The sequence below is a fragment of the Amblyomma mixtum genome, chromosome 4 (genome assembly GCF_055824585.1).
Source record: "Amblyomma mixtum isolate Tamu chromosome 4, ASM5582458v1, whole genome shotgun sequence".
In the NCBI taxonomy this organism is placed as follows: Eukaryota; Metazoa; Arthropoda; class Arachnida; order Ixodida; family Ixodidae; genus Amblyomma; species Amblyomma mixtum.
In genome coordinates, this window is record NC_143015.1 from 124,432,945 (window position 1) to 124,459,060 (window position 26,116).

At 45.2% G+C, this 26,116-nt stretch overlaps 1 protein-coding gene across 1 annotated transcript in view; it reads left to right on the plus strand.

Moving 5' to 3' along the window:
• The first annotated feature begins 22,602 nt into the window (after positions 1 to 22,602).
• The window catches only part of LOC149348158 (glutamate receptor ionotropic, NMDA 2B-like), a 210,749-nt gene continuing 207,235 nt past the window's right edge, over positions 22,603 to 26,116 (plus strand). Inside the window, exon 1 of the mRNA XM_089587966.1 lies at positions 22,603 to 22,957. The gene's annotated coding sequence lies outside the window, so the exon portion shown is untranslated. The remainder of the gene's footprint in view (positions 22,958 to 26,116) is intronic.

Here is a 26,116-nt window from a genome sequence, read left to right on the forward strand (position 1 = left end):
ACGTCAGAAACTAACAAGGGGCGGAGGGGGGGGGGGGGGGGGGGGGGGCTGAAACCTCTTCAGCCCTGTACATTCAAGAATGTACAGAGAGTCAGCAAGGAATATGCGTGGGGACCGGAGCCCTTAGTCCAGGGTACCGACAGCTGGAAGCGCCGCCTCAGCCCGGAGAAGCAGCAGACGGTGGTCGTCCAGCACGACCTAAGAACACGACCTCTGACCGCATGGCTAGTGTTGTAGCTGCATGGGTAGGGGCAGTTTGCCGTGTCGTATTTTAACACCGTTTGAGACCGTCAACTAGCCTGATGGCGAGGAGGATGGCGATGATGATGACTATATCAGAGTACGATTCACACGCATGGATGAATCAACGAGAGGATGTGTTGACCCCTCAAGGAGGAGGAGGAGGATGTAGAAGAGGAAAGGCAGGGAGGTTAACCGGAAGAATAATCGGTTTGCTACCCTACACGGGGGGAAAGGAGTGAGGGGATAAAAAAAAAGAAAGAGAAAGGAGAGTAGCAGAAAACTGAAGTCACTCTTAAACGTCTTCGTTCGTTAAAGTCACAGCCTATCGTGCAGGCCAGAAGTTCTCAAGAGGCGGAGCAGTGCCTTGCAGGCCTTCTCCGCCGATGACCGCAGCGACCAGGGGCCGAGAATCTTCATTTCCGTGAGTGGGCGTGGATCTAGGCGCTGCAGCGCACGGCTGAGGGATTGCCTTTCGGTGGTGTAGGCAGGGCAGTCACAAAGAATGTGGGTTATAGTCTCGTCAAGCCCGCAGATGGCACATGCAGGGCTATCAGCCATACCGATTAAGATGAGTAGTGGTTGGTGAAAGCTACACCAAGCCAGAGGCGACACAGCAAAGTTTCTTCTCGTCGTGGTAGGCCTGATGGTAGCCGGAGCTTCAGATCTGGGTCCAAGGATTTTAAACGTGAATTGCAAAATTGGCCGGAATTCCACGCGGCAAGCGTGATGACCCCTCAAGCAGTGCTACAAATATTGCCAGGAAGTTCATCCCTGACGTAACAGCAATGTTCCATCTGAAATATGCGAAAAACGAAGATATTGTCGCATTGGCATGAAGCCCTAATTTTCTTGCAGGCTGCCTGAATTTGTTAAGTGCATTAGGTGAATTCTTCAAAGATCTTGTTTACGAAAGTACTAACAAATAAAAAACGCATATAGGATGCCATATATGGGATGACTTAAACGGTCTTGTTTTTTCAAGATTAGTGCAGTTTAAATGATCTCGATTCACCATCTGCTCTTCTTGCATTATGACATGTTGTTACGGCACAGTTGTATGAAATTTGCATGACACGAAAGTATGACATGTATGACAGTTGTATGACACGCAAGTCTAAAAAAAAAGCTCTTGTTTCCATAGATGTTAGATATTTATTTGCTCTTTTACCTGAGACAAGTCCCCCTGAAGTCGGTTGATTGGTCGCCAGACAAAAGTCTTATGCACCTGCATATGTGAAGCTTACTCTTAGAATATTGTAGTTTTGCTGTTTCGAGAGGTAACAAAGACGATTAAACGTTGATAAAATGAAAAGATGATGAAGTGCTCCTTCTAGCGGGAAGAAACAAAAACTTCCACCGCGGCATATAGCTGTTGTGTGCGGTGTTTTTTTCTGCCAACGGTTTAGAGTAACATGCAAGCGGGCTGGCTGTTTTCCTTTCACTTTCGGCTTGCGAAATCGAAGAAACGCCGTACGCAACGCTTGTGTCCCGCCGGGAGGAAATTCGTTGAAGACAAGCTGCAGCTTCGGTTGCAAGTTCTTTCATTGACGCTCAACGCGTACTTGCACGAACCAACGAGATATATAATAAGGAAGTAATTACAGTAATTAGTAATTACTCCCTTATTACAAATCTATTCCACTTTGGGGGATTCTCCAAAACATTTTGTCCCCATCGAGATATGATGATGTACAGTACGGTCCATTGTTAAAGGGAACATACGATCGCGTGGCCTCCGCGCTTCGCGAAGCCATGTTGCCTAGATGCCGCGAGAATCATGGAGGAAAAAAAACTGAGGAGGGAGCGTCCGGCGACAACCTTGAAGCCTAGTCTTAACAAGTAAAGATATAGCAAAAGAAAAGAGAGTGTGTCCCAGTATTCTAGGCACTATAGTGTGTCTCCCCGTGATCGCACCACGTGATAGCGTGCGGTAAAGTCTAGCCCCGCTGCGCGCGCGCATGCGCCGATTAGCGCGGCAGACTAACTGTAGATCAACTTCCTTGCTGTAGACGCCCGCGCCGCGGGTCGCGCATACGCGCGCACTAAAACATACCGGAATCAAAACATAAAGGACCGGCTCGGAGAGCGAAAAACTGAGGGAGAAAACGACTTCAAAACACTCGGCTTGAGAACGCTGGCCGCGTGACTTCATGCTCCCTCCTCAGTTTTTTTTTTCCTCCATGGCGAGAATGGGCGGCATCAGGCACACACGCGAAAAGACCAGCTGACGTGGTTACTGTGCATGCATCTTGTGCCGTCAATTATCGCATGTTCTGGGCGGCAGTGCTTCGCAAAGCACGGAAGCCTCGCGATCGCACGTTCCCTTTAACAGTGGACCGTACTGTACGTCAGATACAAAGAACGCGAGCGCAATTTTTGGGTGTGCTAAACACTGCCGTTACTCGGATTTCTAGGAAACGCGTCACGGAAGACAACGCGTTAAGCAAGCGGTTGTGCGCCGCGGTTTCGTACAGGGAAAAGAGCTTCCACCAACATGTCGAAACCTCCACATAGTGGCATCGAAAGGCAATATAAAGGGGGGCTGTTAAAGCCACCGAATACCGCGTGTATCCCGTTTCCAAATTTGGCCGTCCCGCTGGATACTCTTAGTATCCGCTGCATGGCTATACAGCGGGGTTTCTGCGAATTCAGAGATAAAAGCGTATTATCATACGGCGTCCAAGACTGGGTTATTTATGGCCACGTTTCGCGGAGGCAATGGCCTGTAAGCCGATACGTCCATATAGCCCGGGCCATCTGAAGCGGTCCCGGTCATATTATATCAGAATCTCGACGCATAAATTATCCTTTGTACATGCGTAGAGCACGGACCACCGCAGCGCCACGCACAGGTGGCCGCCATATTGCGTCCAAAAAGTAGTCTTCGCGTTCTGAGCATGGATATATATAGGGTGTTTGTAGAAAGGGAGTGATTACTCACTGGCATCAGCCAAGCCGCGCCCGCACGGCTTCAAAGGACAGCTATACAGCTTCCGCGAAAACTTCGTAGTTATAAAAAAATTATTCCTGGTCCGGGGTTCGAACTCGGGACACCTCTTCAATGGTGGTCCCGCTGACATTTGATCAATTATCGAGACCCCAGACTCGTCTTTAAAATTAATCATCTTTCTTTTTTACGTACGAAGTTCATTAGGCTTTGCGGTTTGACCGTAACCGGATGTACAAACAGAAGCTTACATATTATACCCAAAGTGTAGTCAAGGACAGTGGTTCAGTAGTTACGGCGCTCGCCTGCTGACGTGAAAGACGCGGGTTCGATACCGGCCGCGTTGGTCGAATCTCGGTGGAGGCGAAGTTCTAGAGGCCCGTCTACTGTGCGATGTCAGTGCACGAGAACACCAAGTAGTCGAAATTTTCCGGAGCCCTCCACTACGGCGTCCCTCATAGCCTGGGTTGCTTTGGGACGTTAAAACCGCACAAACCAAATCATAAATAGACACGGGTAGAATATAAGGCACCTTGTTAACAGATGTTTGTCACAACAGGGTTTTGCTGACCTTCGTTTGACGCACACTGTGCGCTGAAGTAGAAGCATTGCCGTATAACGTTTGTAGTTGAGCCAAAAAACAGCTGGCTCAATTTCCGACTCGGTAAATGGTGTGGCCGTCCTTTGCTTTGTTACCATAGTATGCAGTAGGACATCGGCCACCAGGAGCGCATCATCTTTGAGCAGAACAGTCCATCGGAAATGTGCAGTCACCTACAAGCACTGGATGATTAATAACACACTTATATATCGTGTTGCCACCTGCCCTTGCCGAAGCACACCTTTACATTCGCGTGAACCTAGCAGGCGGCTTTCCCACCACACTGATGCAAAGGTTGAAAATAGATTGGTATGTGGCGCCATCTCCATTGTGCAATGCTGAACGCCGCTTTGAACGGAGTTTGAAAGATCAACGCTGATCTAGTGCGAAGGGACGCAACTAATCCTTCGAAGTCTTCCCTTATGGCGAGAGAGGGCGCAACTATTCATTTGTGCCGATGCGGAAGTTTTTCAGGCGCACGTTACAGTTTCCGCTTCTACCGTTTAGTACAGTGTACTGCCGTGAATGTGTAGTGCGTGCCACAAAAAAAAAGAAAAGAAAAAAGATGGCGCTTCGAAAAGCAGCTTAGCAGCATGGAGGAAAAAAAACTGAGGAGGGAGCTTCCGACGATACCCTTGAAGTCTAATCTTAACAAGTACACATATAGTAAAAAAAAAAAGAGTTTGCGCACGAGGAAGAGGTGACAGAACCTCTTCTGAAATTCTGGGGTGAAGGTTACTCTGAGACATTTTTTTGAATTTCAGTGTTTTTCTACAATTTCCGTATTAAGCAATCGAAGCTGTAGTGGTATAATTGTGCGCGAAAGTTTCGTTTCATGAGCTGAACTGTAAATGCAATCATCCGTCAGACGAGGGGTTCTCTATATGCGTTAGCGCTTGAACTCTGCGCTGTCCACTTTGCCGTCTGATCATTGCTTTCAGATTTCCTGCGTATTTTCAGGCCAAAATGTGCATGAGGAATTCATCCGCTTGGTGCTTATTCAGTTTGAGCGATGTTGCAGAAACACACGTTCATTTCTGTTATTTACCCAGCGGACAGCGGGCAAACTGCAGTCAGCTTTGGATGGGCGTCAAGCAGCTTCGCTTCATTTAAGAATTTTTCTGAGGACATGTCCTTGTATCAGGCGAGTTTCTATACCTGACGTAACTGCTTCACCTGGTAGCATGAAATCCCGACATCTACGGAGAAATTCTCATGAGTTATCTCTATTCTCTTGGTCGTTATGAGAATTTCACTTCTTGGTTTTATCTCTTATTTCTAGCGATCCGAGTACAGGGTTGGAGCATCAGAATACAGTGTAGTGAAAAGTAGACTAAACTCTTTTGATTTCTGGGTGTGATAATTATTTCCCTGACCCAAATAAAATGCAGCTGGAGTCCTGAAATGTATAAAAGAACTAGCGGAAACTACCATGTATGAATATGTCGATAAGATAAGAATGAGCGAAATGAATTGCGTTTTGCTTAAGACGACGTGACTGACCATTGCAATCACCTGTATTTATTGGCTATGTTCGAGATCTTGGACTTTCTCCGGATCGGTAGTAGGTGCAGGACGGGATCTCGACAAATGTCTTGGCGCTGTGGACGCACAAAGTTTCGGTAGTGATGACCAGGTAACGTCTGAAGCAGCATTTAGTACGGCAGGTGGAGCAGAACAGGATGCAGGAGTGATTGAGGCCTCCCTACCAAAACTAACTGGTTTCCTAGAGGGCGTTCGGCGACCCGAACGATGTCGTCGCACCTTAGCAGCGGCCTCTCTGCGTACAGCGATCTCGCACCATTTGCTTCAGCACTGTCCGTTCCTGTTTCAGGCGTGGGCAGTCTCGAAGATGGTACAGAAAATCCCAGCGATGACAAGAAAAATAGGGTGACGTCATCAAGCGGCCTTACGAAGCGCACAGCAAGCTGATCACCGCCATTTCAGATAATAGATATACCCGCCACTCGTCGATCACTACGTGGCGCCAGTTTTACCGATATTCGTATCAGAATTGTGATTCCACTATTTGCCGTACAGCGTTCCGAGTGGTGCCATCCGATTTCTTGTTGCATATAGGTTATATGTGCTCACTCAAGTTGGAGACTAGCTTGCCAGAGGGATTCGAACCGACAACATATGCGCCTTCAATTTCGACTTTCGGATCAAAATTGTGATGCTACTGTTTCGTCGTTCAGCACTCTGGGAACTGTCATGCGCGCGTGTGTACAATTCTGAAGAGAAATTACAGGACGCGTAATTCGGAGGTCGTGGGTTCGGATCCCACCGGCGGCATGTGGTTGTTTTTTCTTCTGCTTTTCTAATCAATTAGCTTTAATCGATAACATATTCAGTAATATTCTAAATTGATCAACACCACAAAATAAATAAATTAATACAATAATAAATAAATCCCCTGTGTCCTTTGGTTTCTGTGCTGTTGGCTTCACTCAAACTAGCAGAAAAGAATTTTATTGCATGTACAAACATTACGCTTAAATAATGCAGCAAGGGACAGTGATGCTTTCTCAATCCCTCACGTAAGCAGTCTTAAGTTTCTCTGCCGAATTTTATGTCGTCTGTGTTTTCGTTCGAAGCATCAAGCGCTGCTTATCTTGGTCGGTGCTGCGGAGCATCGCTCTGAACCTGCGAAGGCGCACAAGATCGGCCGCTGTTTCGGGAAATCGAAATCGACAACTGGAATAAAACACTCTCGTTTTGGCTGCATGAAACAAGGTGGGGTGATCCGGTCGCGGATAGCACCGTTGCTTATGATCTAAGATCATTTGCTTCTGATCAACAATTGAAACAGGATATCAACCTAAATCGCCAAATGAAACCAGAATTTCCGTTCGCGGATCAAAGAAACTAGCTCCGGATAGCCGATTTGAACACGCTGTAATAGTGGGGTAATTCTGTGAATCATTTTTTGTTCTATTCTGTGCTGTTCTTTGCTTACATTCTTAGTTCGTAGCCATCGGCTTGCACGCAACCTTTTCACTTTGCTATATGGAACGCTACGAGAATGTTCAGAAAAAGTCACTGTTAAGCGTGGCTTTTTTTCACAATGTTCAGGATGGTTTCTGACGTTTTAGCCGCCTTGTCTCTAAAATTCGCGGTTTTCTCTAAATGGAGCGCGGCTGAGGGACTAGGGTTCTTCTCTTCGGCAGCCGGCGAGCTGACATGCGGCTATCACCGCCGCCGGGTTGTTTCGTTTGCGGGCATATACATGATCGCCCAGTAAATAGTTCGAGTTCAAAGCCAGTGTTCTGCCTGTCATCCACGTCTGCGTCCGTGCTGTCATCCCAGCCACGTGGCAGTGTTCGAGCGGCTGGTAACCTGATGAGGGAAAACGTCGTAATGAAGTGAAAGCATACCAAGCCTTTTTCATAATGTAAAATTACCATAGTCTAGTGAGAGCAGGGTTATTTAATATTGCATGTATTTTTTAATGTATTAGCGTTAGATCGGTCCGATATAATGCGCCTGCATTTGTGTTGGGCATGGTGTTTTCACATTGTTTTCTGTTTCGTTGCAGCGATATTTTTGCGCATTTTTATTTGTTGCTTAGAGGTCAGTTCCATTTTTTGATATGTTAAAACTTGGCACCGACTGGATGGTGCTGGTGTTTTGTTTGTCGTGTTCCGCCTTTGTAATCTGTACTTTGTATCACTCCTATCTTGGTCCTGGCCGGACTGATAGTATCTCTAATAAATAAATAAATAAATAAATAAATAGACGTGGCCTAGTGGTTTGGGCGTCCGCTTCGGCTGCGGTAGGTGGCTGGTTGGAAACCCACCGCCAGGCATGTTCTTTTCTTGGTTGGTTGGTTTATGGGGTTTAACGTCCCAAAGCGACTAAGGCTATGAGAGACGCCGTAGTGGAGGGCTCCGGAAATTTCGACCACCTGTGGTTCTTTAACGTGCACTGACATCGCACAGTACACGGGCCTCGAATTTCTCCTCCAAAGAAATTCAGCCGCCGCGGCCGGGATCGAACCCGCGTCTTTCGGGCCAGCAGCCGAGCACCATAGCCACTGAGCCACCGCGGCGGCTGTTCTTTTCTTGTATTGTTTATTTTGGTTCTGCGGACACATTCTGCTCAAGATACGCATGAGGCAAGTAATGCTTACGCAAGGTCTTTTTGTGTTTCTTCCTATTCTCGTGGTGGACACAGCAAGCGCGGCACTCGCAAGAGCCTACGCTTTTTCTGCAGCCTCAAGCGGCACATGTGCAGCCCTCGAGATTCATTGAGAGCGACGCGAGAGCGCCGTGTCCGTTGCGTAATCTGCGTGCACTCATGCGGAGTCATGGAGCCATCCTTCGGCGCGGAGCGGAACCCACTGTAACTAACGAAGGCGGAATGTAGCTTCAAGAAGGCGCATGCTTTTGAGGTGACGCTCTCAGTGAGAACATTTCTCTTAAAGCATATAAAATTGAAATGTGAGGCTACGTAAGTACACAGTAAGGTATTTTCACTGTCGATGTGCCTAATCTGCGCGCGAACATTCAAAAGGTGAAATATTCCTAAACTAGAGCTACGATTGCGTTATATAGCGCCGCCGTTCTTTTCCGCGTGCAGACTGGCTGTCGTCACCCGCCTCAGGTGATATGGGCTGCTGCCGCGCCTGCAAAGTGGAACTGCGGCCCCATCTTTAGGACCTGGTTAGCGCACCTGGTTAGCCGCACTGGTTAGCGCGCATGACGGATGCGAAACGTAACAACGGAAGAACACGCCGTGAGCACCCCCCAGACATCATGTGCGGGACAGAAATCCAATATGTAAATATTGCTGCCGAAAATTAATTCAGTACAGCTTAAGAAATGTCGTCACAAAAACAAATATTTTTGGCTACTTTTGGGCTACGCAAAAATTTCGCTTTTGGCTACGTTTGGGCTACTACGGAGGCCAATTTGGCTACCTGAGGTCGTAGCCATCTGGCAACCCTGCAAGCCTCCCGCGCTCACTTTCTCAACCGGTCAGCGGCGCTGATTGCTGCGTCCGGGGGCAATACTAATTCTAGCGCATAGTGTGCCGCATCAATAGCATTGGTCACCTGTTTATTTCATTTATCACTACCTATTATTTCATTTTTTTTTTTCAGTGGGCTAGCACTAAAACCACCAGTCTCAGATTTCGCCAATGTGTGTCTGTTCAAAGCATCTCCCTGTGACCTTGAGGCCCACCCGTGGCAGCACCTTCCATCGCAGGGCAGTGGTGCATCGCTTAACCGCTGCACCACTGCGCCAGGAGGGGCATGAGGACTCCGATGGGGTGATGAATATAAAAAAAAATGAATGACCAATTCCACATACATGGACATTGATCTATTAGAGCTATCGCGTCATATCCTAAAGGTGGAGCTTATGTCAGATTTGGCCAAAATTTGTTTCAAGCCTGCTTGACCTTGAAAAGTACCAGCTCATCTAATTCGCATTTGGCATAACCACACCAAATTATCCGCCATTTTTTTTGCTAGGAAGGGGGGGGGGGGTGGGGTGGGGAGGTTGCAGGTTATTTTTGGTGATGTTTTGGTGGAGACGTACTTTATGCTTGCAGAGTTCCTGGTGTCATTTTTTTTAAATTTAGATCTCAGCAGCAGAGCTCGTGCTGTGTTGTAGCAAAACCGCAACGTGTTGTATCAAATGCAGACTACTGTAAATTTTTTTGGCACGAGTCGTTCTTCTGTGCTGCCGTACTGCTCGCAGAAAGTCCTGATTCGGTCATTTATATCTTTCGCTCTGATCAGCTGGGGTTTGTCCGATATAACTACAGCTGACTGCCGCGAAGTTCGAGTACTTCAAGGCTGCTCGTAAGTGTTTCTACTTCTTTCTTTTGTGGCTGAACTATAACAAATGATAAAGATACAGAAGTTTATACGTAGAAGTTCACGTTCTGCATACTGATAAAATCGCGTTATCCTTCTTCGTTAAGTTTCATACGACAGGCTACGTTTTCAGCCCTTTGGCACTCTGCTTCATCGATCGTGAGGTGATTGCTGAACCACTGATAATATAATTACCGTGCTCTCCGGCGAAAAGTTCCTTTTGGCGAAATCGATACCAGAGCACAGAACGCGATTATCCAATAGTAACAAAAAGCACAACAAAGCAACTCTGCTCAGGAACATACGATATATGCAATTCACGCAGGCTATTGTTACGCACCCACGTTAATTAAGGTACTGTGACAGCTGTAACACCGCTATCTCTTAAGAACGCATATTGTACGGTCTGCACGGGACACCAGGGTGGAAATTTGGGCAAGTCGGTAATGATCAATAACATAAGAGTAGCGCAAAACCAGGACGACGGACAAAAGGGGAGAGAACACACACCTGTGTTGTGGATGTGAACACACAGCGCCTGTGTTGTGGGTGTGTGTTCTCTCCCCTTTTGTCCGTCCTCCTAGTTTTGCGCTACTCTTGTGTTATGCATGGGACAGGCTTCAAATATATAATCGCTGATGAGCATCCACCGAAGTGCAGCCATAATTCTGAGAAGCGTAGCGTCCTCAGAAACTTCGTAGTTGAATCGTCACCATCATCATCAACCTAACCACGCCCACTCCAATATATCTTTCTAATTATCTCTCTCCTCTGCCAGCTGCGGCCACCTTTTCCCCGCAAACTTCTTAATATCTCATGCTTAATACGTTTGTCTTCTCTTGAAATCCACTCCGTTACCCCCAAGGACCAGCGGTCTTCTTGCCTTCGCATTACATGCCCTGGCCAAGCCCATTTCTTTTTGATTTAGACTAAGATTTTATTCGTAACTTGTGTTTGTTCTCTCACCCACTCCGCCCTGTTCCTGCCTCTTAACGTTACACCTATCATCTTCCTTTCCATAGCTCGCTTCGTTGTCCTCAATTTAAGGTTAACATACAGCTGTTATATATCATTCTTTACGAGGGTATTGGTAGTTGAATAATCAGGACCAACTCTGTTCCCATTTCGAGTTGCTGAATAATTTGGCATCACCGTATCACCTGCTAGCCGCCCTGGTTAGCTCAGTGGGTAGAGCGGCTGCCCCGGATAGACGGTGGGCCCCGGGTTGGACTTCCAGTCCAGGAAAAGTTTTTCTTCAAGTACAAAGTTTCTGTGATAGCTGTAAAGCTTCCCTTTGTAGCTGTTTAACAGCGCTGGGTGCGTGCAGACGAATAGTTACTCGTTTATTTGAAATCTTGCTCATCCTTAGGGTACTATCCAAGTACATTGGGCAGGGGTAGGCCTACTTGTATCTCATGACACCCTAGACCATATACTAGTCAGTACCTACCGCCAGCATGAATAACATCCGGCAGGTGGCACGCGTTCCCCACCAGGCGTTCACCTGTCACTGCATTGGCCTGTTTCTGCGTTCGCCTGCTGGCAGGCAAACACAGCATCGTTGAGCTACTAGAACTTAGTACGACGTGGACAGTGACCTCTTTTAGTCCTCATAAAATGTGTCATAAAGCTATCGCTGACGCATAGATACTTAGCTAAGCATTTCTCTTTTCCGGATGACTGTTGAGTGGTGTTACCACACTCAGCTTTAATGCCACTAGCAATCGTCGACACGCCGTCGAACCGCTGAAAACCGTTGCGTCTAGGGCTCGCACCAGCTGCAGTCCTGTCGAGCAAACGGAGCAACAGCATTTACTGCCACCTACCATAGGTAGGGGACATCGCTTGGTATGAAGCCTTTAAAGCCCGTCCATCGATGGCGTCGCAATCGCGGGCCTTACTATTGATTTAGAGCTCGTGGCACTGAATCCCGGTGGATGGCGCTAGTTGTTCGCTAGAAACGGAGCCCTGTAATTTCCTTGACGCTGTCGGCGAGTACACTGTGGTTTGGAGAAGCAGACGAAATCAGTTTTCTATTTACCGCGAGCAGCCTGCGCAAGTAAGGTTTCGAAACGTTAAGGTTTCGGAGAAGAGCTGTTGTCGCACTAGATCTGAGCAATGCACGAAGCACACAGACTTATACAAACGATGTCTGTAGTAGCGGAAGTAATCGCAATGGACAATGGTGATTATGAGGAGAGCAGTGAGTTAATACATACCAACTCTATAGAAAAAAGAAAAAACAGCAGCCTTACTTTCATGCACACCCTGTCCACATGCTTGCTGGCTGTAGTGGCAACTGTTGGAGTAACGCCTCCCTGCAGCCTACAGCTTTAGGACGTACGAAATACGTGGTGTGTAGTGACGTTCTTCTCAAGTCCCGTGGTGCTAACCGTTACTATGAGCTATAGGCAGAACTGCAGCATTGTTTTTAATGTCAGGGTTCACAGAAGTACGAAAAAACGCTCCAGAAAAAGATTGCAGTATTTGTTCAAGCAATGAATAGTTGATGTTGTGTCTCTTTCTGTGCTAGCAATCTTGACAGCAGCATATATTATAGCGATCCAAGATGCTACCACGACCGTTTCGTCGCGCTTTACCCCTTCACGAAGAGGATCGTGGCGCCTCTGGTGTGTGGTCACTTTCAGTACCTTATTAAGGCGAAAGCCTTTAATGCCTCATGCTGTCGTTAGTAATCCGTGTCGGCAGCCGTGTCTGCGTCCGTGTCGGCAGCCGTGTCGACAGATGTGTCCGCGTTTTGACGGGTGTCCACCGAGATATGTGAGACAGTTACTGCGTAATTTCCTTTTCTCAAATACAATTTTCAGTTTCTTCATTACGGCCCTCTTTCTCTTCTTTCACTCCCACTTCCTCCCTTCCTGTACGGTGAGGTTCGGGTGTCCACCGAGATGACAAAGAATTACTGCGCCATTTCCTTTCGTCAAAAAGCATTGCATTCAAAGGGCATGGCATCGCGCCGAACGGATGGTGGCGTTCCGTGGATTCCCTGGCCGCGCTACAACACGCTGTCGCGTTCCACTCCTAAAGGCGAAGCTTAAGCGCCATTAATTAGCGGTCAATTAGTGTTGAGTGATCAATCAGTAAGTAGTCATTAATTATTAATTTGTCATTACTTCGTCATCAATTGTGTGACGTCATTTAGTGGTGACGTCACCAGTGCCACATAGGCAAAGTGGTGCGGAAAACGCTTTCGCCTCTACGCACTTTAGACAGTCAAAGTGCCCCCTCAATTTTTTTTCTCGGTGCCGTCGGCTATTTCTGGCAGCCTAAGTATGGTAATTTTTTTTGCTGAAATTTTTTATTCTTATTGCGTACTCTCGTTATGTGGGCATACCTTGCTGGTTTTGCATCGCTCTTGGAGTACACAATTTTAAGCTTTCCAATAGCACGTTGCCCGGCGGATGCGCATAATATGTTTGTAGACACGGCGCTTTCTGGGAGAGATTGGGCACCGCACGAAAAAGCATTAAAGACGAACTGAGCAGATGAAGGAGGCCCAAACCAGGACTCGAGTCGTAATGCTCAAGAACAAAGGGAGGGACAGCAATAACTAGGCACTGAACCTGTGTTGCGAATCATGGTATCAAATAAGATTAACCCGGTCGAGGCAAGATATTTATTGCGAAAAGGAACAATAAAATGATGGTCAAAGGTGTCGTCATCACAGTCGGCTAGGCGGAAATCAGAATACGTGGAAAGGCCGTAAGCAGCGGCTCCTTGGTTTAATGCATGCTGGTGATATCATACTGTTAGCCGATAGCGAGCCAGATTTGAAAACTCTGGTTAATTGTTGTGGAAGCGGAGCAGAGACTCCAGGCTTCAGTTGCAGCGCAATTAAGTCAGGTCAGATGATTCTGAAAGTTAAAAGTTGAAAAGTTTATCTTGGCCATATTTACAATATGCCCACGAGAAAAGGCAAAAGTTCGCAAAGTTCATAAAAGAGAGTGCCAACAGAACTCAAATAATCGCAAAATTACAAAACAGGAAAGAGCAACTTTAATTTCCACTTAAAGGCAATAGAGCTGGCTGCTTCTTGACATATTTCCGCTCAAGATGGGTGTGCTCAACAGGTGGCTGCAATTTTATTAATTACACATTGTGTTTCATAATTTGTTCTGGATCTTGGAGTTGATAGCGAAACCGCTCGTAATTCGTGATTTATATTTGTAGAAAGGTATATACTGCGGAAAGAAGTCAAATTCTCCTTCACTTTATGAAACATGTGAATCGCTCAGCTAAAGTTATGACAGCCAAGGAAACTGCGGGCGTGAAAAGTTTTGAAGAGATTTCTTTCATTTTTTGGACTTGTACATAAAGCATGTAGGGCTCTTTAATGGAGAGAAAATAATTTATCTGAATCAGTTTTATTGCAGGTATCCCATACTTGATTTGTTTCATCAGTTGCATTTGCACATAAAGCCCGTAAGGATGTTTTCTGGAGAGAAAATAATTTATGTGAATCAGTTGCAAAATAAAATTGTCCTTTTAACCAGCTGTGGCAGAAGGTGTCTTATTCGATAAATCAAACATAAAGATCTGAACAATTTCAATCTGATCTTATTCACGTGATCGGTCCATGCTAGGTCACTGCGGAAATGCTGACCAAGAAACCGATTGCTGTGCACTTGTCCTTGTTAACTTCTTAATTTATTGCGTTGAAGTGAGATGTGGAGGTCTTGTGGCTTATTTTTTGGACGAAAATGCATGAATTTCATTTTGTTAACATTCAATAAAAGTTGATTAACAGAGAGCCAGATCATTAACTCTTTCAGCCAGACATTTGATTGCTGTTCAAGGGTATGTATCTTAAAGTTCGAAAAGGAGACATTTATGCCATCGGCATGCAACAGAATATTAGTAGTTAGTGGAATGTTAACAATGTCGTTGATATGTACAATAGACAAAAGGGGTCCTATATTATATGGGGGGCGCCAAAATTTACTAAACCAAATTCAGATTTTACATCATGTATTTATGTGTATTGTCTCTGCGCATTTAAATAACTCTGTTATAGTGTATTAGAATTTCCAGGAATTCCGTTGATATCTTGCTTTTTCAAGTAATATTTAATGCTTAATCGAATCAAAATCCTTGCAAAACTCTAGAAAGGTTCCGACAGCATAAAACCTATTTTCAAAATTCTGAATTAAACAATTTTTAATGTCTAATAGGGCTGTACGGGTTGATTTACCTTGACAAAAGCCACACTGCTCTTCACAAATTAAATTTTTGCTTGCGAGAAGCAACTTACCCGCCTGAAAATTAAAAAAAGTTAAACGCTCAGCTACTTTCGAAAACAGTGGCAGTACTCAAATGGGGCAATAATTGTTCGGGTGATTTTTCTTCCCCCCCCCCCCCCCCTCCCTTTCATTAGCACTGTAGCACGTGTAACTTAGAGCCTGTCACGGAAAACTCCTGTGAGCAACATTCTATTACAGATATGTGCGAGAGGGCCAGCGATAATAGTAACAACGCATTTGATCGAAAAAAAAAACAGTTATTTCATCATCATAATGTGAGCAAGTGTTCGAATCGAAGAAAAGGAGCAGCGCCAAAGCATGCAAACACAGACAAAGAAAGTAGAAGACACAAACACTGTTTTATTGTTTTATGGGGGCAAGTGTTTCTGAAAGCGTTATGATTTTTTTTCAAATATACAGCTGATCAGGCGCATACAATACAAGCCAAGAATTACCCAGAGAGGCTGGATACAAATATCTCGGCGTATGGGCAAACGAAGGCCAGGTATACACGGAAAAGTACGAACAGTCTGTTAGGGAAAAGGGCGAAGAGATGCCAGGATAACGATATATAGGGCAATAGTGGGGTACTACAAATATGAAGTGCCGAGACGTGTTTAGAAAGGTATAATGGTGCCGGAGCTTACTTTCGGGAATGTGGTTTTGTGTCTAAGGGCAGAAGTTCAGTCGAGATTAGAAATAAATTAGAGAGCTGTTGGAAGATTAGCACTAGGTGCCCCCGGCAAAACCACAAGCGAGGCAGTACAGGGGGACATGGGCGGGGCATCGTTTGACGCACGGGACGCTCAGAGTAAAATAATATATGAAAAATGATTGAAGAAATTGGACGATAATACGTGGGATATTAATATATTTATATACTTATACAGAAAGAGAGTTGACTCACAATGGCGGAAAAGAACTAGGAAACTAATCAGGACACAAGGACGGAGAAATAAAGAGCTTTAAACGACTGCCAAAGAACGCAGAAGGTAAAAACTGGATGAGTTGAATCTAAAAGAAGCAGAGTGTAGAACTGCATGGAAATTGGAGAAGGCAGATCAGGAAGGAATTCTTCTATAATTACTCAAAGGGCGGTGCCCTACTCTTTGAAGCTGGGTCCGGGTGTCTTGGAACGTACAGCTGCAAAAAGAAATTGGGTCTTGAAGATGACACATATGCTGTGTGTGGTAGATCTGTGGAAACAATTGAACCCCTCTTATGAACTCGATTGTGTTGGTATCCATCCGGATGTCGATGCGGGCACAGTCACTCTGCCTGAGGCCCTAGAGTTTGGAGATAACAATGGTCATGTAAATAAATTTGGGGTGAAAGTTAGAAAAAAGCGATTGGAAGATTGGTGGATCAAAAGCAGAGAGGTGATGTAAGGTTAAAAGTGTAGGATTGAAAATGGATTTAATGAAAATGGCTAATTTCTAGGCCAATTTATAGCACTATTAAAGAAATATAAAGAAAAAACAGATATAAAGAAAAGAGAGCAATATGAAGAGAATAGTGACAACTGCCACCATACAGTTGCAAAGGCGGAAGCTCATATCTTCCACCCATCGATCCATCCAGGATATGTTCAGTGCAAGACAATGCTCCGAATTGATAATCTTCGATTAACATGGCCAGTCACGGCCTCCCTGCCCTAAACAGACGTGGAAATTGACAGCGGGCCAGATACCAGGGTTGAGGAAATCATTTTAGAGGGTGTCAAGATCACGCTCTGTGTATTGAAAAACAAAACTCGGGGGACATTTAAGCTCCACCTTAAGGATACGGTGCAATAGCGTTAATGGTCTAATGTCCATATATGCTTAATTAGTCATTATATAGTGTACACTCATAGACCTCCGGAAGTCCTCATACTACTCCTAGCGCGGCGGTGCAGTTGTTAAACGACGCGCCACTGCACTTGCGATGTGGGCTTATGAGAACAAGCTGAGAACGCGAATACTTTTTACAACTCTTCTGTAAGTTGACATAGCTTAAATATGGTTCTAAAAAGAAAGAACAATAAAAGTGCCCTGCCGCTCTTTGAGTTGACAGTAAGAGGTGGTTTATCAAGGCAGGCAATTTTAGGGTTCTGAGTGCACTGAAAAGATGAGCGGAATGGAAATCGTGAGGCTTATTGCATGCGACACGAAGAACTTTCTTCTGAAACACAAACAGCTTATGAATGTTTGTGTTTGAAGTTGTCCCCCATACGAGACAGCAGTAATTAAGATAACTAAGAAAAAGTGAATTATAAATGAGCAGTTTTACTAATTGAGGCAGTATAAATGAGAGAATGGAGAAAACCCAGCACCTGTGAAAATTTACGAGTGAGAAACTTTATATGGGCGTGCCAGGACATATCGTGATTAAAGTGCACAAACAAACATTTGATTGATCGTACAGCTTCAACTGTGCAGGTGTTAAGCAATATATCCCCAGGTAACGCGACATTCATATTTTTTGGATGAAAGAGTAAGGCTTCGGTTTTTTCGGCGTTAATTATTCGACCGTTTTCGAGAGACCACTGATGTAATTTAGAAAGCACGCTGTTAGCATGTGGTACCAAATCATCTAGGGATTTGGATGAAAAGAGAAGAGAGTGGTGTCATCGGCATACATAATGTGCGTGACGTCAGGATCAATATTAATAAGATCATTGACGAAAATTCCAAACAAAAGAGGGCCAAAAAAGCTTATGCTACCACCCAGACACAAAATGGGCTAACAGTTTTCGTCGTCCAAAGCTTAATCCACGAAAATCCGGTAATAAAAGTTTTAGCATTGCATCTTGCGTGCCTCTCTATATTGAAAATTTAAGGTGTTGTAATTCTAGGCCAGTCCTTTGGCAGAATTCCTGTAAGCCGTGTTTGTTCTGAGATATTCGCTTCCAAATTTTCAATTCAACTTGCCTAATAACGCATGCAAGGCAGTGACGTTCAATATGAAACTCTTGTCTAGTGTGTAGCAGCTGTTGCTTAGGACGTTTCTTCAGTTTCGACAGCCAAAAGTGAAAGGGCTGTCATCTTCACCGGTCGATGTACGCTGTTGGCGAACGAAGCCGCTTTGATGAACAAACGCAAAAAGACAACGGCCAACTAGAAAAAGAACGACTCTGACGGAAGTGCTGAACTGACAACTTTTATTGCAGAAGAAACTGAAGATCCGTTCCAGAAGACGATGGAAGACCAACTAGACTAACAACAAGTGTTACACAAACTAATCATGATACGAAATGCCGCGTTACTCGGGGAAATGTTTTATGCTTATCGCGACCGCCTCACATGAGCAGTAACACAGGTTGAGATGAAAATTTTGGAGGCAACTATTTTGGAAAAGGCGTGTGTGAGAATTCTACCAAATGGACTAGACTCAGAATATGACCACCTCTAAACTTTCAATATACGCATGCACGAAGTCTTAGTGGGAAGAAAGTGTGATACTAATTTTAGTTAATTGGGAAGTTGTGCATGTGAATCATCCTCTCACTTCGCGCCCGCGTGGTCGCGTACCTGCCCGCGAAAACAGCTTTCGTGTACAGCACATAGTTTTGTTTTAAAAATACCGAAAGGCGGATTTTAAACCGCCTTTTACATTCATGAATAAGCCTAAATTGGAGCAAAAAGGGGAGTAAACCGTCATTTAGCAGCCTCCTTTTAGCAGTAGTGCATGCCGCTCAAATTCCGGAGTAATTTAGATGACTGGATATACCAAATGCTTACTCTTGCTGATGCAGGCTTATTCTCAGTGCAAAGCATATTGACTTGATGCAATTAGCAATGGGAAGATGCTTATAAATGTGGCACCGGAGGTGCTGAGGTTAGCCAATGGAGGAGGTTGAAACTTCGGTTTAAAATCTTCGTAACTATTAGAACTTCGCATGTTTTGAAGAGGGAATTTGGTTCCGTTGCCAACCGTAAGTCTTCGGAAGGTTGGTCACCATGCCGTCTCCTTATAGAGAGAATGCGCTGGAAGACAGATTTCTTCCATTTTACTCCTTTCGTGTTCAGAGTGTACGATTCTCAGGTGAAATGGTTCTCATTGCGCTGCCTTCTTGAACTTGGAAAAAAGCACGAGCTCAGTGAGGTGCATGGCCCCCGTTTCCGAGGCGGCAGATGCTCTCCGTCTCCGGAGCTTCTGTTGGCGACAGTTTTGTTGTCCTTCGGTGTTGTCGTGTGGTAAAAAAGCTATCGCATCAGCGTACTGGCGAAGGACAATGCAATGTGAGCGAAGTGCGCATGGGCCACGCGGACGTTTTCGCGAATGCGGTGACGTTATGGAGATGCCGCGGCTTCGTATAGGCTTAGAAGAGCGCCCGCCCCTCCAGATATCTTTGTCTGGGGTACACTCTAAACAAAGACCTACTGAACTACAGACCTGCACATATGGCGGGGTCCTATGGAGCAGCGCGCGCCAACTTTCGTTAGCTTATTGGCCGTTGAGGGAGCTCGGTTGACCTGTTCGTCTGCTATGATCATCATCATCGCTTGCCATTTTGAGCAAGATATTTAATACATTTGTTTCGTCTTCCTCTGCTATCTTAACATCAGGAATAAAAATATCCACAATAACAACCTTTTTTCGCTCTGGAAGAGTATAAAAAACGTCTTCCTTTTTATCCGCTTTCTTTTTGTCAGCACCACCGTGCCTAGCATAGATATATGGATGGTAATGACTACGTGGACAAACGACAAAACTGCCTTGTTTGAAATAAAATGACGGAGGAGGCCATTTTCTCAACAGGTATATATTAGCGCCACGCCGCCCGTAATGTTTCTACCCTAGCGGCAAAAGGCATGAACTAGAACATGCGCGCTGTAGAAGGGCCATTTGTGCAGGTCTGTAGTTCAGTAGGTCTTGCTCTAAACACGAATGCGCCTACATGGGAATAAAAAGAGAGTAAGCTGCCCTCTATCATGCATTCCCTTTTATAAAGGGGAGTGCTTTACACCCATTACTCCTGGTGCTTACTCCAGATTAGCTTACTCGCATTTTACACCTCTGTGTTTAGAGTGCAGGGTGGCGTACGGCTTTCGCTGTCTCCCTTTTTTTCACGCTCTCCTTCGTTATTTCCTTTACTGCGTATGAAAGTTACTGCGTATGAAAGTTACTGAGTATGAAAGTTACTGCGTATGAAAGTTACTGCGTATGAAAGTTACTGCGTATGAAAGTTACTGAGAATGAAAGTTACTGCATATGAAAGTTACTGCGTATGAAAGTTACTGAGTATGAAAGTTACTGCGTATGAAAGTTACTGCGTATGAAAGTTACTGAGTATGAAAGTTACTGCGTATGAAAGTTACTGCGTATGAAAGTTACTGAGAATGAAAGTTACTGCGTATGAAAGTTACTGCGTATGAAAGTTACTGCGTATGAAAGTTACTGCGTATGAAAGTTACTGCGTACGAAAGTTACTGCATATGAAAGTTATTTAGTACGAAAGTTACTGCGTATGAAGTTACTGAGTATGAAAGTTACTGCGTATGAAAGTTTCTGCGTATGAAGGTTATGAGTATGAAAGTTACTGCGTTTTTACTTCACGCGCGCCACACAGACCAACGCGGTAAAGAACCCCTGCATAGGTCCCTAAGCTAAACAGTCCCTTCTACGCATCAAAAGAGAGAATGAGAGCTTATTCATAGAGCCTTTCCTTCCTTCAGCTGGTTCTTTGCACACAGTCGGTCGATATTAAAAAAAATGAATAAGCTGACACGCAGATGCGCACACAGACGTACAACAATGGGGAGCTAACCGTTTTTCACGTTGTTAGGCTTCTTCCGCGGTCTTACATTAATGCAGCTGCTACTGTGCCAACATACCCCAATGCTGCGCCCTCGACAAACTTGTATTTCTGCGAACGCAATTGAATCGTGATGCCTACAGGCAGCAGCACAGGCTACTAAGCTTCTGATTATCTGAAAAAGCAACAATAAACTCCTGGCGTATCGCAAAGAATGTAATAGGTATATGGAGCCACTATTTGGGTGGCCGGTGCTGGATAGTGAGAGCTGGGCCTGCCCGCTATGCCTTATCCGTGCCTGCTTTGGTGTGGTCTGTTCACCTTTTAAAAAGCACGTATCAACATGCCCGAGCTTATACTAGGGTTTAGTGAAAGGTTCTAAACTCAAGATAGAAAGAGTCGAATTTTTTTGGCTCATACTCTTCATATATCTTTATTTATTTTTATTAACTTTATCATGAAATAAAGATTAATTTCATCGCTAAATAATTTATGCGATTAATATCTTTATTACTGTGTACTGAAAACAACAAGTATAAGAGTTATCTTTTTATATAGGCCACTTTTTTATAGGTCGCTGAAAACAAGCAAGTGCCATAAAGTTGAAGATTAGAGAATCTCGCTAAGAGAGTTGTGATCCTCTATTTATATATATATATATATATATATATATATATATATATATATATATATATATATATATATATATATATATATATATATATATATATATATATATATATATATATAAAAGAATAATTCTGAAGGAGGTCCATGCGGACCTTGGTGGCAACGTTAGGGACGGACTCTCCTTCATAGGCATCAGTTAAAAAATGGGCTGCTGATTTCAAACGCGGTTGAAGACGAGCGCAGAGCTGGTCGATCTTCCACAGCAGCCTCCACGCACGTGTTGATAAATTCTCGATATTGATATGGATTTACACGCTGAAAGAAATTAAAGTAAGTAAAACATAACGTTGAGATAGTTGGTATATCTTTGAATACAAAAACAGTTCTGCGACAGGGCACTTGCCATGGCAAAAGTGCATGGTTGTGGGTTTCAGCTTGCTCAGCATCCTCTCATACTCACCGGATCCGGCTCCCTGATTATCTGTACCCTGAGCTAAAAAGAAGAACCTCACAGGAACCAGATTTTCCTTAGATAAGGACGTCATTAATACTTTGGGGATGTATTTGGATGCTCATAAAGAAACGTTCTATATGGAGAGTATTAAAATTCACAGATAAGACGAAAAAAGTGCTTGGAGCTCAAGGAAGACTATGACGAAAGAGACGCAAGAAATCGTAGTCCTACCTTGTTTCTTTATTCGTTGGGCTCGGAACTTTTCAGACGGCCTGTATAATGTTCTACCAAAGGATATTCGAAGCAAAACCTAGAATAAAGACGGCATGAAGAAAGGTTTACAGCTGAGTTTACGAAGAGATGCAATTAGAACAAGGATGGGAAACAGTAGAAGGACCACGACAGAAATAAGGCCAACAGCAATATCAGTGGAGTTGCCGATGCAAATAGCTGCAAAGGTTGTCTTGTGCTTGGAAAGCCGGGCAAAGCACAGAGAGAAAAAGTCTACCAGTAAGTGAAGAAAAGAGTGCGCACTTAAAACACATTTTTTTCGACAACACTTTGACATTGCCCACGTATCTAATTTCACATCGCACACGACGGCAGCGCCACAGCAACGTTAGCGGTTTTCTTTCGCGTCCTTTCTGCGCTCATCCGCTTTCCAGCCGGATGAGAGAAACCCACTTCTCTTTCACGCATCCCTCCAGCCTTCGTCGTTGTCGTCTGCGTCGCTTAGCTCTCAACGCCGGCTGGCGCTCGAGTCCAACAACGCGACACGGAGCTGCGCAGCCATCCGACCGGAGGTCGCGGCGCTCTGGCTCCTCCGGCGACCGCCCGGGGGGGAAAGGAGGGGGGGGGGGGGGGCGCAAGAAGGAGGAGGCGAGGAAAGAAGAGGCGGCTCAGCTCGCCTGTTGCGCGTCCGCCGGCACTGCGGAGCGCACCAAGGGGGGTATAGCGTAGCTCGCCCAGCGCCGGCGCGCCGCTTGGTCGCCTCGCCAGCCTCGCCGCTGCAGCAGGCAAACAGTGAAGCCGCGGCGGCCGCAAGGGCTGCAGCGCGCGCGCTCTCCGTCTGCTGCTGTTGCTGCTACTGCTCTGGCTGCCTCCGCTCTTCGCACCGGCCGGCACGGAGTTAAAGGGGGCTGTGCTCTGGCGCCGTCTCCGCTTCCCCGCTGCCGCAGCTAGCAGCCCCCGCCGCCGGACGAGCTTCGTCGTCGTCGTCGTCGAACCGCGGAGCAGCGCTGTCGCACAGCACCGGTCAGTGCGGAGCCAGATCTTGTTGCTCTAGATATGCTGCTTGGCTTACTGGTGCTCATTCTCTCTCTCGTCGCCGGAATCGTCGCCCTGGCCTGGATTTATTTGTCGTGCCATGATCGCGCTGTGCAGACCACTATCCCATATCTGGGTCTCACATTCTTCCGTGCGTGTGTGTTTGTGCGTCTTCGTGATTTGCGTGCGGCAGTTTTGGGATCCGCTCCTCCGTCGTTTCTTCCAAGACGGATATTTTGTGTATTCTTTTGTTTGAATTCACCCACAAAAAAAAGAATAAGTGAGTATGCGTGCTGTGAATTTAGGTTAACCCGTCACATTTTTTTTTTCTCAAATTAACGAGCATGATGTTTCCGGAAAAAAAACAAAACAAAACAACAGAAGATACAGACAAAACGGGTGAGTTTAGTTCTGCAAGGTCTGGTGTCCTTGGCGAACCGACTTTCGAGCCCGGATTCACGGGTACTCTCCGGTCACGTGGTACGAGCTCAGCTTCGATGGCTGAGGCGGGCATGCAGCGGCGCTAGTGTGAAGTCTGCCGTAAAGTCCCTCGATGCTTTAGTCTGCTGGGGTCTTTGCGTCATGCCGCATTGGCGGCACCCGTTTTTTCTTTGTTTCTTGCTGGAGGAAGTCCAGCTGCTTTCTCTTTTGACAAAGTTCTGAATGCGGAGGATTTGCTCGGGACGCCGTTCTGTCCAGATACTTTTACTTGCCCGTATTTGTTTTCTTTGTGGCCTGTGCATGCGATTTGCTCATTGGTGAGTACTACGCACGCGGTCGTCGAAACTGACCTTGCTTCCTGTCATTTACTTGTTTTTTTTTTTTTGCAAAATAGTTTCTTGTGGTTCGGACCACCAGGGTAAACCGTTCTTTGAAAGAAAACGTCACAACTGCTTTTCTACGCAGCGCGAAGAAATTAGCGCGTGATTTTTAGAAGAAAGCGTTTAAAACAGAGTGATCAGTGTTTTGTATTCCAGACTAAAATTCTGCACTCTTTTTTTATGCCTTTTTTTTTCCTTCCCGAGCTGACGTGTTCCTTGTGGGTAGTAACAGAGTAATGACGTTCACCTTTGATGGCTGCAGACTTTTGCTGCTTCTTCGACAGATTTGCGCTTTGCAACTGGCGAGCCAATAATGATGCTCTGTTTGGGGACTAATGCTGCCCTGATAATGTCATATCGAGGACCGATGTTGATCTATTTAAGCCGTAATGCTGTTCAACTAGGGTTTCAGCGTTGAGGACCTATGATTCTCTGTTCGAGGAATTACGTTGTCCTACTGGTGGTGACGGTGGTGAAGAACATTTATCAACCATTAAATGGTTACAGAGAGGTGATTGGGTGGGGCCCTACTGGCCTCTTCCCCTCACAATACTTCTCATAGAATTTGTGAGGGATCAAACGCAAGAATAATAACTGCATTGCCGTATTGACAATGCCATTGTGTATTAGATAACGCTACGCACTGTCTAGACAAGTGAAATATGTATTTTTTTAAATAAAAGAATGCATTCGTATCTCTTAAAAGCCGGGGCAGACATAACTGATACCACGGCTTCCATGCTTTTGCGTATTTAATAAGTAAAGAAAATATCACACGAAGTCTCGAACTATATCAGTCCGAAACCAGCAAAGCAATGCATGCCGCTAATATGAAAAACGTAAAGGCCATGAAATTAGAAAATATAGAGGACAAATATTTTAATAAATCTTGGTCGTTCAAGAACCTTTACATTATTGTACATATGCAAGAGGCAGGACAAAATCTCAACGAAGCTGTTCTTCGTTTTATTGTACTGCGCAGCAGCAGCTGTCACCGGTCATTTATTGCGTGTAATTCCACCGAAATTTAGTCGCAACAATGAGCACATGTATAAATGAGGAATTCTGCAAAATATGCATGGTTAAAATATGCATAAAATGGAGTATTAGAAATGCAAAGATACAACTTGATAAAGGACAAAAAAGTGCCAATCGAAACAAAGTCACTGTACGTGTACACAAAACCTCGCAGCAAGATATTTAAATACATGTATGTCTCCATTAAATCTACGTATCTAAGCTAAAGTCACTCTATATAATGCGTGAAACAATGCAAATGAACATCTTTCACAATTACAGATAGTACACTTTACATACGGAAAGACAGACGGTCCAGGAAAGAACAAAACTATGATAGCTGAAGCCGCGATATGTACTTCGGCCATGCTGTGGTCACGACTGCACCATATGGTCAGAATAATAGATGAATTATGCAGAAATAAATACGAAAGTACGTATTTTTTTAACTGCCTGCGCAGCGACAGTTATTCTGCACCCATAATTACAGAAGGATATTCCTTTGGTTCAAAAAAAAAGTAAAAGCAATTAGCTAAAAACGAAGAAGGACAAACGAAAACCACGAATGATGCCGCAAATTGAAGTAACCAACATCCGGGTGTGTATGCAGGGAAACGCCGCGTGGTCAGGGCTTTCAATAAGTAAGGTCAATCAAGATTGGTTATTGATGTCCTCAAAATTTTCGTATTCCCATGGAAATTTTGATCACGCTGCTAACTGATACTTGCGTTACGTGACTCCAGGTACATGGGCGTTGCCACGAAATCCAACCCGAGTTAGCAATTTTTTCGCCAAAATGTCTGTTTTAGTCTGAAAAAGACATTGTAGGGGACAAAATCCAGAATGACTTCCGGCGCCGGTGGTTATTTTCGTCAGCGGTGCGTGACTGTTCGAAAAAATTTCGGGGGGGGGGGGGAGGGGGGGTTCTGAAGCCCCATAAGCCCCCCTGGCTACGCCCCTGCCTGTGGAGTTTACCCAACAAGGCATGTGGGACCAACGGACTAAAAAGATCCACTTTAATCCACCGCATTTGCACGGGCTCTGCTCGTACCCCCGCGTGGATGCATAAGACGGGCCTGGCTTCGTATCTGCTTATTTCCACACTGCGTTGTGTGCGGGGATGTAGATCACTATCTTATATTCTGTCCAGCGTGCAACGCGGAAAAGGTGTGTGTTGGTCTCTTCCCTCAAGAAGACAGGAGCCTCTCACAGTTCCCTCTTTTAAAGTTCCTCCTGGACTCGGATCTCGACTCCAGATGGCGACAGCAGGAGTTGACTGTTCGCTATTATGGGTGATTGTGAGTTTAGC